Below are 15,176 nucleotides of genomic sequence, written 5' to 3' on the forward strand. Positions count from 1 at the left end.
CCTACCGCCTCGGTCAAGAAAAGAAGTTAGCCTTGTCACATTTGTACACCACAACACATACAATACCAGAACACACAAACAAACAAACAAACAAAAACAACAACAACAAAACCAATTAAACAAAACAAAAAACAACAACATTCAAACAAAATTGAACAAAACAAAACAAAACAAATTAAAACGGCTGCTTATAGCCACGGATGATCGATATTGCAAAGCCTTGCCACCAACCTGTTGCGCCTCTGTCGAGCTTCTCGCTTCACAGCGTCGAAATGAATTAAATCCACAGCAACGCCAGAAAACCATTTCACTTGACATCCATCTCCTCCACAAAGTCAAACCTAGTGTACGCATACCCTCAAATCATGCACATCCGGTGGGCTTATTCACCGAGAAGAAAAAAATCCATCAAATGTAACCTAAAACAACAACTTCATTCTATAACCAAAAAAAGCATCACTCGCGCAAACTTAGCACTGTTTGTAAGAGTAACAGCAGCAGCGGTTTAATATTGTAGCACTCACACAGGTCATCGTACGCGCTCTGTCGGCACCAAGTCCTGGCTGTGAGGAGTGATAAGAGGCCAGTGACAGAACATGGGGCTAGGGTCCCTCACTTGTCGCCAACCACAGCGGCGACACGTTGGCTGGCGAAGGAGGCGACCAACGCCAACTTCGGCACCACCACCATCATTACCACTACTACCACTACCGTTGGTGCCTCGCGCCACCTGGCATAACGGGTTGTCTTGACAACGGTTTAACTGCTGGCAGACTTGGCGGGAGGCAAGAATTATAGGACAAGGGTCCGCTCCGCTTCTTTCGTCAGAATTAAAGGCGCTGTCCCTTTGGGTTACACAGAACATAGATATAGCTAGGTCAGCCTAAACTCCACTGTCGAAGATCTAGGTTGGGATTTGTTTGTTAGTTCCAGCTCAAACATGACATCGCTTTTTCGGGAACAAAAATTATATATTCTGACCGTTTTAATAAATTTTATTTTTATTTTTGAGTTTGAAATATTGGGCAAGGCCATCTGGTGAGGATCTGCATTTTTCTAAGCTGTGTGAGAAAAAAAATCTATTAACTTCTTTAGAAATGGAGATAGATAGAGAGGGATAGAGGCAAACGTCTCGGCAAGACATCACAACCAGCAATCACACCTACAAAAAAAGTAATATATATATATATATATATATTTCACACGTGCAAGCGGCGGATGTCTACAGAATTTCACGTGATTACCTGATGACCAAGTAGTTCGTAAGGCTTGATGGAGGGACGTGTTAACTGTGACATTTAGAAGTCGTTACACCGGCACGGTTGGCCTAGTCAAGTGGTAAGGCGTCCGCCCCGTGATCGGGAGGTCGTGGGTTCGAACCCCGGCCGGGTCATACCTAAGACTTTAAAATTGGCAATCTAGTGGCTGCTCCGCCTGGTGTCTGGCATTATGGGGTTAGTACTAGGACTGGTTGGTCCCGCAATAATGTGACTGGGTGAGACATGAAGCCTGTGCTGCGACTTCTGTCTTGTGTGTGGCGCACGTACCGTTATATGTCAAAGCAGCACCGCCCTGATATGGCCCTTCGTGGTCGGCTGGGCGTTAAGCAAACAAACAAACAAACAAAAAGTAGTCTTTACGAAGACCTTATTTACATGCCTTATCGAAAAATTACTTCATTTGAAATATGCTAATGGTCTGCTTACCAAAAAAAAGATTGATCGAAAAATGCAAGCCTTGGGAACAAAAGCGTTGGAAAAGGGATACGATAATGCAAGTACAAATAAGGAACCTCAAATGATCTATACATCACTTGAATGTTTTGTTTTTGTCTACAATTAAACGTTCATATAACCGATCTTATTTTTTGGAACTTCGCTCCAAGCTCGAATCTGGAACAGCGGAAGTAGGCCTACTCACTAGTTACCGCAATTTTTCAAAGTGAAATTATTCAAAGTGACAGTGACGTTAACCTCGCCTACTTTTCCCTTCGTAATTACACCGTGCGCAAGAAAACAAAGGAAATATCATTGTTTACGTATCTTTCTACTTTCTCCAAATTGCATCTCTGCGTTTAACAACCTTGTTGAAATTGTTTCCTGCTTTTGGAATTCTCCGAAGTCCTGTCTCTAATTGCGCTGTCTTATCTAAATCGACGATTGACAATTTACTTGTTTTCCGCGGAAAAACCAGACTAACTTCATCTGAGTGGTTCCTGACTTCCTCTCGTTCTCTCTCTCGCGGAAGACGAGTGAGATTTTGATCAAAGCGACTTTATTTGGCAAGACACGGTAGTATCGACCGCGAGTCGTTGTTCTAGTGCCATGAGTTCGTTTTGGTCTTGATAAAACTTCACGAGCTAGGACTAGGAAACTCTTCTTTCTCTCTCGAATTTTCTAATTCGCTCCGTCTGTCTGTCTGTCTGTTTCTCTCTCTCTCTCTCTCTCTCTCTCTCTCTCTCTCTCTCTCTCTCTCTCTCTCTCTCTCTCTCTCTCTCTCTCTCTCTCTCTCTCTCGCGCTCTCTCTCTCTCTCTCTCTGTCTCTGTCTCTCTGTCTTTCTCTGTGTGTGTGTGTGTGTGTGTGTGTGTGTGTGTGTGTGTGTGTGTGTGTCTCTCTCTCTCTCTCTCTCTCTCTCTCTCTCTGTCCCTCTTTCTCTCCTGGATTCTTAATTGTGCTCTCTCCCTGTCTGTCTGTCTGTCTGTCTGTCTGTCTGTCTGTCTCTCTCTCTCTAGTCTTTCTCCTCCGTACACATACAACGAAGCACGTACTACACAAGATCCGAGACGATTGCCTGGCGGAGACAGAAATCTTATCGAACACGGTCCAGACAACTGTGCCGTGACGTCATTGGCCACACTTTAAAAACGGATGTCACTTCAAAATCTGACCACACGGCTGTTGGGAAAACAAGGCCCGAAATCCCTATGGAGATGAGAGACTGATGGGTTTTGTTTTTGTTTTGTTCTGCACTGACTTCATTCTGCTTGCACGGAGAAATTTAGCAACAGGTGGACTCTTGTCTTCCATGAATCAATTCCTGCCAAAAGCTATCAGAATGTACAACGATCTCCGTCGACATTTGCTTCCACTTAAGATAAGATAAGATAAGATAAGATTTTATATAGTCCATGAGGGTAACCTCACAGACATTCGGGCTGCTTTCTCCCTGGGGAAAGCGAGCTGCCATACAGTATACGGCGCTACCCATTTTTTTTTTCCTGCATGCGTGTATTCATGTTTCCAAGCCCTGAGACTTAATGCCGTGTGAGACGGAATTTTTTTACACTTTATTCCAAGTCAAACGGGTATTTTGTGGACATTTTTATCTATGCCTATACAATTTTGCCAGGAAAGACCCTTTTGTCAATCGTGGGATCTTTAACGTGCACACCCCAATGTAGTGTACACGAAGGGACCTCGGTTTTTCGTCTCATCCGAAAGACTAGCACTTGAACCCACCACCTAGGTTAGGAAAGGGGGGAGAAAATTGCGGCCTGACCCAGGCCTGAACACGCAACCTCTCGCTTCCGAGCGCAAGTGCGTTACCACTCGGCCACCCCCCACCCCAACTATCCATGCCTTCACGGTGCGCGTTCCATAGGTCAATCTTTCTCCGTTTACTTCAAGTTCAATCAATAATTCAGGAACAGCGTTTACCGCAATTGTCCGAGAACCGTACACGTCTCCATTACTCCATACACATTTAATCACGTTTATTATAACACGTTTTCACTGGTTCACAACGCAACTGAACAACAGTGGACAATAAAACATCTTCCAACTGACATTTCGTTTCGTTTTCTATTCCGACGCTTTGAGCTGTTCTGACGCAATGCTGGGTGCATGCGATCCTTCAGAAGTCTCAGACTCTGTTTTTCTGTATTTCGTCCAAGACTGAGTGATGAAATGTAAACAATGCCCCGTCCAAATAGCTTTCAGGCGATGCAACGCAATAGAAGTGACCTGTTAGAAACAGGGCAGAGTGCTGTGATGATGTCATTTCTTTCTTCTTCTTCTTCTTCTTCTTCTGCGTTCGTGGGTTTTTTTTGCACGAGTGGAATTTTACGTGTATGACCGTTTTTTACCCTGCCATTTTAGGCAGCCATACGCCGTCTTCGGAGGAATGTCATTTCTTTTAAAGGCACACTCCTTCTCGTAAAAAACAGTTGGGCTCCCCCTCTCAGATCTGGCCAGACGTGTATATGGGATAAGACAATCCCTCCACTTGGTCGTATACACAAAATAAATAGCCTGGGAGTTCTCTGCGCACAGTGGGATTTTTTTTTTAATGAATGAATTTATTTGAAAATGAAACCTCTGGTTTGATTTCCAAAATATTACGGGCGCTTTGGCGTAGTGGATAAGACATCGGCCTCCTAATCGGAAGGTTGTGAGTTCAAATCACATACAGAGAGAGAGAGAGAGAGAGAGAGAGAGAGAGAGAGAGAGAGAGAGAGAGAGAGAGAGAGACGTGTACACGCACGCACGCACGCGCACACACACACACACACACACACACACACTCCCTCAACGCAGTCACGTTGCAGGACTGCAGCGCCTACCTATTATTGTCCGAGATATGCTGAGAGAAAGATATATACACACACCGCCACAGGCAGACAGATACAGTACTTCTTATCTCAGCTTCCAGTAGCGCCTACTCTTCATCACAAACGCCCAGTTGTAAACAGGATTTCCCCTGACAATAGATGGCAATCACTGAACCTACGTCGGAAAACCAGAAACATAAAACAGATTATCCACCGATTGTCTTGTACTCTGGCACAATTCCACGGCGCACCTCTGACCATCCCATCCGTTCTGGTGCCCGAGAGGTTACCAACCGGGTTGGAAATTGCCGCGGTGTTGGATTGGTTGAAATTGAGATTTGTTGCGAGTTCAACGAATCAGACCCCGCGGTTTGTTCTCTCCCGTTTGGGTGGCACACACTTTTGGTTCGTGCACCCCAGCCCTGCACGTAGAAGGCAATCGCCAACAGCGGCTGTTTGAACTCCTGTCTGTTAAACTTTGACATAATTATCATCTCCATCTCCCTCCTAAATGCGGTGCTATCACCAAGCAGTCTATGCGTGGTAGCAGACGGAACCTAGGACCTTGGGGTGTTAAGGCTAATACTCAATCGTTTTACATTGTTTACCATGCGGGGATGTAGCTCAGTCGGTAGCGCGCTGGATTTGTATCCAGTTGGCCGCTGTCAGCGTGAGTTCGTCCCCACGTTCGGCGAGATATTTATTTCTCAGAGTCAACTTTGTGTGCAGACTCTCCTCGGTGTCCGAACACCCCCGTGTGTTCACGCAAGCACAAGACCAAGTGCGCACGAAAAAGATTCTGTAATCCATGTCAGAGTTCGGTGGGTTATTATAGAAACACGAAAATACCCAGCATGCTTCCTCCGAAAGCGGCGTATGGCTGCCTAAATGGCGGGGTAAAAACGGTCATACACGTAAAAGCCGTGGGAGTTTCAGCCCATGAACGAACAAACAAACTTTGTTTACAACACATAGGCCCGCAAAATGAGATACGGTCTCATGGGTTTAATTCGGGGCACGAATAGAATTGTTGCTAATTACAATTCACACAACATATTTCAAACAAGCAAGGTCACATTGAAGTATAAGTTATTAACAACAACAACAACAAACCTTAATAATAAAATGTATAGACAAAACAAAATCAATAATCCTGCATCTCTTATTACACACACTCACACACACACACACACACACACACACACACACACACACACACACACACACACACACACACACACACACACACACAAATCAATTACTATAAAACTATATCTCTTATTACAAAATACTAGTAGTGTAAAACCTCAGTTGCATGCAGGTTTGCTACTACAATTATTTTTTGCCTTTTTGGGGTGTGTGTGTGTGTGTGTGTGGCTTGGAGCAAACCTTCTTCATATGTCTGTTCCTTTCTCAGTCAAATGTGTACATTTTTAAATCAACAAACTTTATCAGTAAACTAATATGTTTAAATAAATAAATAAATAAAAATAATCATAACATAAATTTATTCCTAATGTTCAGCTCAGTTTCCAATAATACACCCAAATCTAACTTTTTCCCATATTTAAATTTTCCAATGGTCATTTTGGTAATTAAAATACAATAATTCACAAAATAAATATAATCATTGTTCAAACTTTCCCGAAAATAACCCAAAAATACATTTTCTTCATTCAAAATAATGGCAACATGTATTTTCTTATAAACAAAATCTTTACATATTTTCCAACCCTTCATCACCTCTTGGCAACGAAAAACGAAATGTTCAAGAGTGTCTAATTCATTACAATCTTCACACTTATTCGATGTTCGTAATCCCATTTTGTTTAATAAAATATTGGTTGGATATATTCTATGTAATAATTTCCAGTGCAGCAGACGTAATCTTTCTTCTTTTGTGCTGTTAACAGCCAGTAACCAGTTTCTCTTATCCAAATCAACATTATGTTTTCGTTTCCAAAAATCACAGGCACTCGGAATCTGGTTCGTTTGTTTGTTTATTTGTTGCTTAACGTCCAGCCGACTACGCAGAGCCATATCAGGACGAGGAAGGGGGGGATGAAGGGGGCCACTTGTCAAGCGATTCCTGTTTACAAATGCACTAACCCATTACTTGTGTCCCAGCAGGCTTTAGTAAAACTAAATTAATACCTACTGGAAGATTACCAGTTTCCAGTATGTTAAAATAGGCTTAACCTATCTACTGCTGGACTTACATCAGAACACTAACAGATTAAACTATACATGAATCGCAAGACAAGCGGCAAGAGAAGAGATTTTTGGAAAAAATACAGGTGAATGAGCAAGAAGGCAGAAAAAAGAAAAAATTTCATGAAGAAAAAGAGAGCATGACAGGAAAGAGGAACCAAAAATCTACCTAACAGCAAACTAGAAAGCTCCTGCGGTTCCAAAAACAGGAGGGGCTTTTAATTTCATAACCGCAGTGCCCCACTGCGGGATCGGAATCTGGACATCAAGATCAACTAAACATGTTCTAATAAACTTTGCTGTTATATTACCACCATTAACAATGAAATCCTGCAATGTAAAATATTGATATGGTAATGTGTCTGTACGTCTGGATTTAAGTGCTGTGCATAATGCATTGTATTCAAACTGTCTGGATGGTTTATAACCCACTTTTTGACATAAATCTTCAAAAGATATAATAATACCATTTTCATTCATAACATCCTTTACTAGTAGTGTAAAACTAATACTTGGTCATTTTGATTCCGAAAGTCTATAGTGTAAACGAGAAATGTAAGCTCCAGAGAGATCACTAATGTCATTAGTGTGGGTGACGAAGAACGCAGTGTTGCTGTGTCTTCAGCAGAAAAAGATGCCAGCGATTTGAGAACAGGCGAGGAAGCAAAGAAACAGACATGATAAGTCAGCAAGCTCGCACGCAAATCTGTTGCAAGTACGTCGTATATCTATTCACTAGATGAATACCCGCTTCGCCGGGTACGGCTTTGCCGGGAAGAAGTAGAGCCGAATACCCGAATACCCGAATACCCGGCTTCGCCGGGACAGTGACCTTCTAAAAATAGTAACGGGAATATGGATTGAGCGTTGTCGACAGTGACCTTCTAAAAATAGTAACGGGAATATAGATTGACGCCACACGAAGGAAGGGAGATAAACGCAAAACACTGGAGAAGATAAGGAAGAGTTACTGGGAATGGATCTGGGAAGATGAACAGAAAAGCCAAAATCGGTTCAGCGCTGCGCGCTGAGAGCACGTGTTGAAAATTCTCATCGACCAGGTTGTGTCCGGGGTCTACCTGAATATGCCCACCAAATTTGAAGCAGATCCATCGAGAACTTTGGCCGTGCATCGCGAACACACACACACACACAGACACACAGACAGACACAAGCCGTATATATATATATAGATGTTTTGACGTTGCAATCCCCGAATCAAATCAACTTGGTTTATCCACAATTATATACAGTGAAACCCCCCTTTTAAGACCTCCAAAATTCTAAAGAAAATCAGGTCGTAAAAAGGGGAGTCTTAAAATGAGGGTAACTTTACGGAGGTTATGAGCAGAAAGGCTGAGAAAAAAGGGCTTAAGATGGAGGGAGTCTTAAATTGGGCGGTCTTAGAAAAGGGGGTTCCACTGTGCACGGCCTTTTCCTCCACGATATCAGTTTATAAGTACAGTAGAACATGTCCATAACGACCACCCAAAGGGACAACCGGCACGGTTGGCCTAGTGGTAAGGCGTCCGCCCCGTGATCGGGAGGTCGTGGGTTCGAACCCCGGCCGGGTCATACCTAAGACTTTAAACTTGGCAATCTAGTGGCTGCTCCGCCTGGCGTCTGGCATTATGGGGTTAGTGCTAGGACTGGTTGGTCCGGTGTCAGAATAATGTGACTGGGTGAGACATGAAGCCTGTGCTGCGACTTCTGTCTTGTGTGTGGCGCACGTTATATGTCAAAGCAGCACCGCCCTGATATGGCCCTTCGTGGTCGGCTGGGCGTTAAGCAAACAAACAAACAAAAACAAACAAAAACTCCAAAGGGAATGACCGCAAAAGCGGTCGTTATAGACAGGTGATCACTATGGAAAGGGGAATTATGTCGGAGGGAAAAGTCGTCGGAGATCCTTTGGGGTGTTCATAATATTGGCAGCTGGCACGACATGGCCCCGACTGAAAGGAGCTGCCCAGAACCGGGTGCGTTGGCGAGGAGTTGTTGCGGCCCTATGCTCCACAGGGAGTCTACAGGAATAAGTCAAGTAAGTCAAGTTCATAATATTTACCGACAGGAAAGAACAAGATAACAATAAAAATGTACTCACCAGAAACATGGACAATAAAAAACGAACAAGGACCGTTTTCGACAGGAGAGGTTGTCGCCAGGGCAGGCTCGACCGTACGATGCAGTTGTAGATTCAAGTGTACTGGTATGTTTGGCGGTGGGCAGTGTGGGGGTTCTACAGAGTTTTCGAATTTGCACATCAAGGTGCAGGTCTTTGACTTAGCTTATTTTCTCTTACTCGTCTCAGAATGTTACTCACTTCAATCACTGCTTGGGAGTATGCAGATTTCTCAGCCAACAGTTTCTTTTCAAAAGTTTCAGAGAGTCAAATACAAGTGCACAATCCGCCCTCTATTGTCAGAATATGTCTGAAACTACCTGGACGTCCAACAGTTTCACATCAAACAGTCTGAGTTTGGTAGTTTTCCACACACACGAATACAATCCTCGCTTTGGGCCAGCAAGGTTTTGTGCCTGACTCTTACCTTCACAGTATTACTTCTTTTACTTTTTTCACAATTTTTTTTTCCATACTGATTATCCATTTCAAAAGCTTCATCATGCAAACATTTCAATGTTTGATCACATGTAGACCGTCGTCAGACGGGCGCAGTGGCGTGGTGGTAAGACGTCGGCCTCCTAAACGGGAGGTCGTGAGTTCGAATCCCGGAGTGGAGATTTTTACGATCTCCCAGGTCAACTTATGTACAGACCTGCTAGTAACTTAACCCCCTTCGTGTGTACACGCAAGCACAAGACCAAGTGCGCACGAAAAGATCCTGTGATCCATGTCAGAGTTCGGTGGGTTATAGAAACACGAAAATACTCAGCATGCCTCCCCCAAAATCGGCGTATGCTGCCTGAATGGTGGGGTAAAAACGGCCATACACGTAAAAATCCACTCGTGCTAAAAACATGAGTGAACGTGGGAGTCTAAGCCCATGAACAAAGAAGAAGAAGAAGAAGAAGAAGAAGAAGACCGTCGTCAAAGGTGATAACAATTGATGCTAAATATTAATTTCACAAAGCTGGTGACGACAGATTTAACTGTAAGGTTTACCAAATTAAAAGGCCGTCGTCAAAGATGACAACAATTGATGCTAAACATTAATTCTACAAAGGTGGTGTCGACAGATTAACTATCAGTTTCATAGCACACAGACCCTCGTCAAAGATGACAATATCCAATGCTGAACATCAGTTTCACACTGGTGTGTCGACAGATTAACAATCAGTTTCATAGCACACAGACCCTCGTCAAAGATGACAATATCCAATGCTGAACATCAGTTTCACAAATAGGTGTGTCCACAGATTGCGTGTCAGTTACATCTCATGTAGACTTGTCAAACATGACGGTATTCGATGCTGACTGTCAATTTCGAGTCACAAGCCTCTTCCGCGGTGTAAGTTTCATCGCCTGTAGAGATCGGCTTTCTTCAAAAAGACCTTCTCCTGCCATTGTTCTGTGCCCTTTGCAACACACACTTTTTCCCCAGCTACGCCTGCACTGACCTAGTTTTCAAGAGTGAGTTTGTGTTGTGCAAAGCAAAGGATTGTGCCACAGTGGGTAACTCATTGTCAATAGCACGTGCTGAAGCATTTGTGGTGTTTTTTGTTCGTTGTCTTTTAAATTTTAATGTATGCTTTGTTTTTAACCTGTGTACTGTCGCTTTTGTGACCTACATTCGACCAGCTGTGAACATTTTTCACTTCTTTTGGGGGGGAGGGGGATTTCATCATACAAGAGCTGCATTCTGATTAGATCGCTCAACGGCTATTGCCAAGAATGAGCCAAACTCATTTTGATCTGAGGTCAGGATGACAAGAGCTGCTCAACGTTTTCTAATTCAAAATCAAACGAGACAGTCACACAAAAGTTATCGGTACGGTGTCGGTGTACAATCTTTGACAGTCGCTGCAACAAAATGCCGTGGAACCTTCCGACAGCTTCTTCGGACGCACACACGCACGAACGAACAAACACGCACACAGAAACGCACACAGACAGACAGACAGATAGACATACACACACACACACATGCAGACACACAGATAGACAGACACACAGATAGACAGACAGACACACACACACACACACACACACACACACACACACACACACACACACACAGATTCCACAGATTCAGATCAGGAACGCTTTTGCCGTCTACGAGTCAATACCTCTCTTTTTTTAGACAGCCTTCTTCCTGTTCCAACATCTAATAAAAGCAGCCAAACAAGCTAAAAAAAAATAAATGCAGTCTTCCACACAGGCAATTTGTTCAGAAAAAAACACTTTGACAAAAAGATGGCAGCTCCTCCGATATCCTGATCTCATTGTGAGATCGTCGACCTCATAGTCAGTGGAGAGTTTATGACATCTCTGGTCGTTGTGTGCGCCAATCGAAGTCATTGCTTAGTGTAGCAAAATGTCCTTTCTTTGGTCCTATCATTATGCCAGCCATCACAAGATATGTTTGTACCGCGATCATTCTTCTTTTTCATTCAACGCTAGAGCATCTGTCAAGCATAAGATAAAGCTTGAGGGTTGCAGGGCACTTTTAGAAATACCCTAACGTTTAATATATTTTTTTAATCTACTTTGATTTTGTTTATTTTAATAAAAAAAAGTGTGACCATTTGTTTTAAAATTATATAAATGTAATGGAAAAGAAGAATGTAAGGGAAACAATTTTTTTTTAATGAGGGCATTATAAATAGCTGCTAAGGAAAAAATGAATAGATAGGAAATAGCTATTAAGGAAAAATTAAATAGGTACGAATTTTTTGTGTGTGGATAAAATTTGTTTAATTTTTTTTTATATTTAAAAAAAGAAAAAAAAGTTTAAATTTAATAAACTGATTGACTGTTTTATATTTTATATAACAGAGATACATAATGAATGAGCTGTTATTGATATTATAAGATCGTAAAATAAGGCATCTCCGTTTGTAAGCCCTAATATCTCATTAAAAAAAAGCTGATTCCCAGAAAAGTAAAGAAAAAAGAGAAGAAAAAAAAAATGAAAAAAAAAGAAATACCCTAACGTAGTTTCCGCTACGGTGGTACCTGGGATGGAAGGAAACCCTTGGCACCAGCCAAAAGTGTCCCTACATTGCTGGTGGCCTTTCATTGCAGGTATATTTTGGTTAAGATAATGGATCAAAGGACAACAGAATGTGTCCTTTCAAGGGAGGTGTACTCTCACCGGAGGGGCATCCCATCACAGGTACCACTTTATGTCATAAAAATTGGTCTCAGCAGTCCAAGACTCCACAAATTAGTTTTTTTTCTTTCAGTGAAGAAAGAACGTCAAGGGAATGAAATTCACAAGGCATATAATTATGTGCGTGTTCGCGGTTCGCGTAAGTTTTACAGAGATAGTTGACATTTCTTTGAATGAATGTACACCTTTCACTGAAAACTACTCCACTCATTAAAACAAACAAACAAACAAACAAACAAAAAGCAGTGTGAGATTCATCGCCTCCACCTAAGAAACAATCAATTAAGGACCGAGGACAAAACGCTTTCAAATTTCAATAACTCGGGGCTGCAAGGATGGCCATGAAATCATTCCTCTTAATCCGGAAATCGTTTAAGATGCCACGGAGAGAGATGCTGGCATACAACAACGCAGTGACCGACTTTCAACCGCTATTGCTTAGTGCTGGGGTACAGGGGCAGGCCATGTATAGAGGAGGAGGGGGGGGGGGGGTAGCATTTGAAAGACTTTTGAATTCTCTACCTGAGGAAAAACAAGTCGCGTAAGGCGAAATACTACATTTTGTCAAGCTGTGGAACTCACAGAATGAAACTGAACGCACTGCATTTTTTTCACAATGACCGTAGTCCGCCGCTAGTGCAAAAGGCAGTGAAAGTGACGAGCCTGTTTAGCGCGGAAGCGGTTGCGCTTTACTGCATAGCACGCTTTACTGTACCTCTCTTCGTTTGAACTTTCTGAGCGTGTTTTTAATCCAAACATATCATATCTATATGTTTTTGGAATCAGGAACCGACAAGAAATAAGATGAAATTGTTTTTAAAACGATTTCGGAAATTTGATTTTAATCATAATTTTTATATTTTTAATTTTCAGAGCTTGTTTTTAATCCGAATATAACATATTTATACGTTTTTGGCATCAGAACATGATGAAAAATAAAATAAAAGACCAAAGTCATTAACTAATTTTTAAGCCTCCATGCTGAAATGCAATACCGAAGTCCGGCCTTTGTCGAAGATTGCTTGGCCAAAATTTCAATCAATTTGATTGAAAAATGAAGGTGTGACAGTGCCGCCTCAACTTTTACAAAAAGCCGGATATGACGTCATAGAACACATTTATCGACAAAATGAAAAAATCGTCCGGGGATATCATACCCAGGAACTCTCATGTAAAATTTCATAAAGATCGGTCCAGTAATTTACTCTGAATCGCTCTACACACACACACACGCACAGACACACACACACACAGACACACATACACCACGACCCTCGTCTCGATTCCTCCTCTATGTAAAAACATTTAGTCAAAACTTGACTAAATGTAAAAAGGAACAACTGCCGGGTGGTAGGGGAGTGGGCGGGGCTTCCGGAACCCGAGAACCCACTCAGATCCAGCCCTGATGCTGGATCGAATATCAGGTGGCCACCTCAAGATGATTGGGTCAGCTTTTCGTTTTAAGTTAGACTATTGGGGATCAGATTGTGCAAAACAACCAACCAACAGAAAATGCAACCAATTCCTTCTTTCTTTTGGCTCGGGGTGGGAGTAGGGAAGGGAGGGGAGGGGGGTGGGTGATATTATTCTTTTGTATCCTTCCTAGGGGTTTCAACATTCTGAGGCTGAATGGGAGTGACTTTACAGTTGTTATTGCCAAAAAATTGGGAAACTGTCTGACATGAACAATTAGAGTTTCGCAGACTAAGAAAGAAGCAAACAAACAAACAAGAATTAAAGATAACATAAAAATGATAATTCTGCCTTGGCCTGTCATTCCCTTACTAAAGTTTTTGTCAACCAAACTGAATAGTTGTGTTTTGGTGATGTCAGGCTTATTGACGTACACATACGTTACAAGAAGCTATGAAAGCTACTTTCCCAGGTTATTCAGTGTTTTAGCTGATCGTTGTGTTTTGACGATACCAGCCGTATCGGCGTGTATTAACAAACCGCACTAGCGTCTTTGAAAGCCACACTTTACCTGGGCCAATAAGTTTCAGGTGATTGTTCGATCAGGACTCTGGGAAAGCCGATGTTTTAGCTGATACTTGTGTTTTGGCCATGGCACCCTAATCGCTGTTTGCAAACCCCACAAGTTTCCAGGAAAGCCACTTTACCTGGGCCAATCAAAGTTTTAATTGATATCGTTTTGTTTTTGCTATGTTTTGTCGAAATCAGGCTGATGGCTGTGTATGAACAGACCGTACAAAACTCTAGAAAAGCCACTTTACCTTGGTGGTTCAGTTTTCCAGTTGATCGTTGTATTTCGGCAATGACAGCCTAATTGATGTACACTACGCTTACAAAAAGATTATTAATATTAATGCCCAACTGATACTCTATGAAGAAAGCCAGTGTTTTAGCTAGTTGGTGTTTGGGAAATGACAGCCCCATCGCTGTGCACAGACTGTAGAAGAAGCTATAAAAGCCCCTTTACCTGCACCGTTCACTGTTTCATCGTTCTCAGGCGCTGTGTTGACATGCCTGGGGTGAACTGGCATCTCCTCAATCCCATCAATAATTAGACTCTCATTCTGCAATGTCAAGATCTTTTTATAGAGGCTTGATAATGCTCTCACCGTAAAACTTGTTAGCTGGGTTCTTGACTGTGCGATCATGTGGGATTGGTGTGTGCCGCTGGGCGAGACTGGGTATGCATAGAGACGGGTGCTATGACCTCATGGTTGAAGAATGAACAATGATTTACGCTCAGTTTTAAGAGTCTCCAAAACCGCACGTTCTAAGATCGATTAGATTTAATGACACACTCTAAAAATGGGTTATGCGTGGGTCAGTCTTTGTCCGAACCATCTGACAGATTCGGGTGGATGAAAGGATTGTAATCTTCTTGACGAGGAGTGTCCGGTTGGCCATGTCAGAACAATAGTGTAGTAGTAATCCCTGAATGGACATGCATGCACTGATGCAAGATCGGCTTTCTATTACAGTCGACAATGATTTTCACTTACGATCAGATAGAAGGATTGGTCTTCCAGTGCGAAAAGATTAAAAACAAGAAATTCCTTCGAGGTAGGAAAAACACCCCCGTTGGTCAAAGGGAAATAACCATTCTCACTGCACCCATTCTCACTGCTACCAACTGAGAAGGTTATTTCCC

Source organism: Littorina saxatilis, linkage group LG17 (genome assembly GCF_037325665.1).
Source record: "Littorina saxatilis isolate snail1 linkage group LG17, US_GU_Lsax_2.0, whole genome shotgun sequence".
NCBI lineage: Eukaryota > Metazoa > Mollusca > Gastropoda > Littorinimorpha > Littorinidae > Littorina > Littorina saxatilis.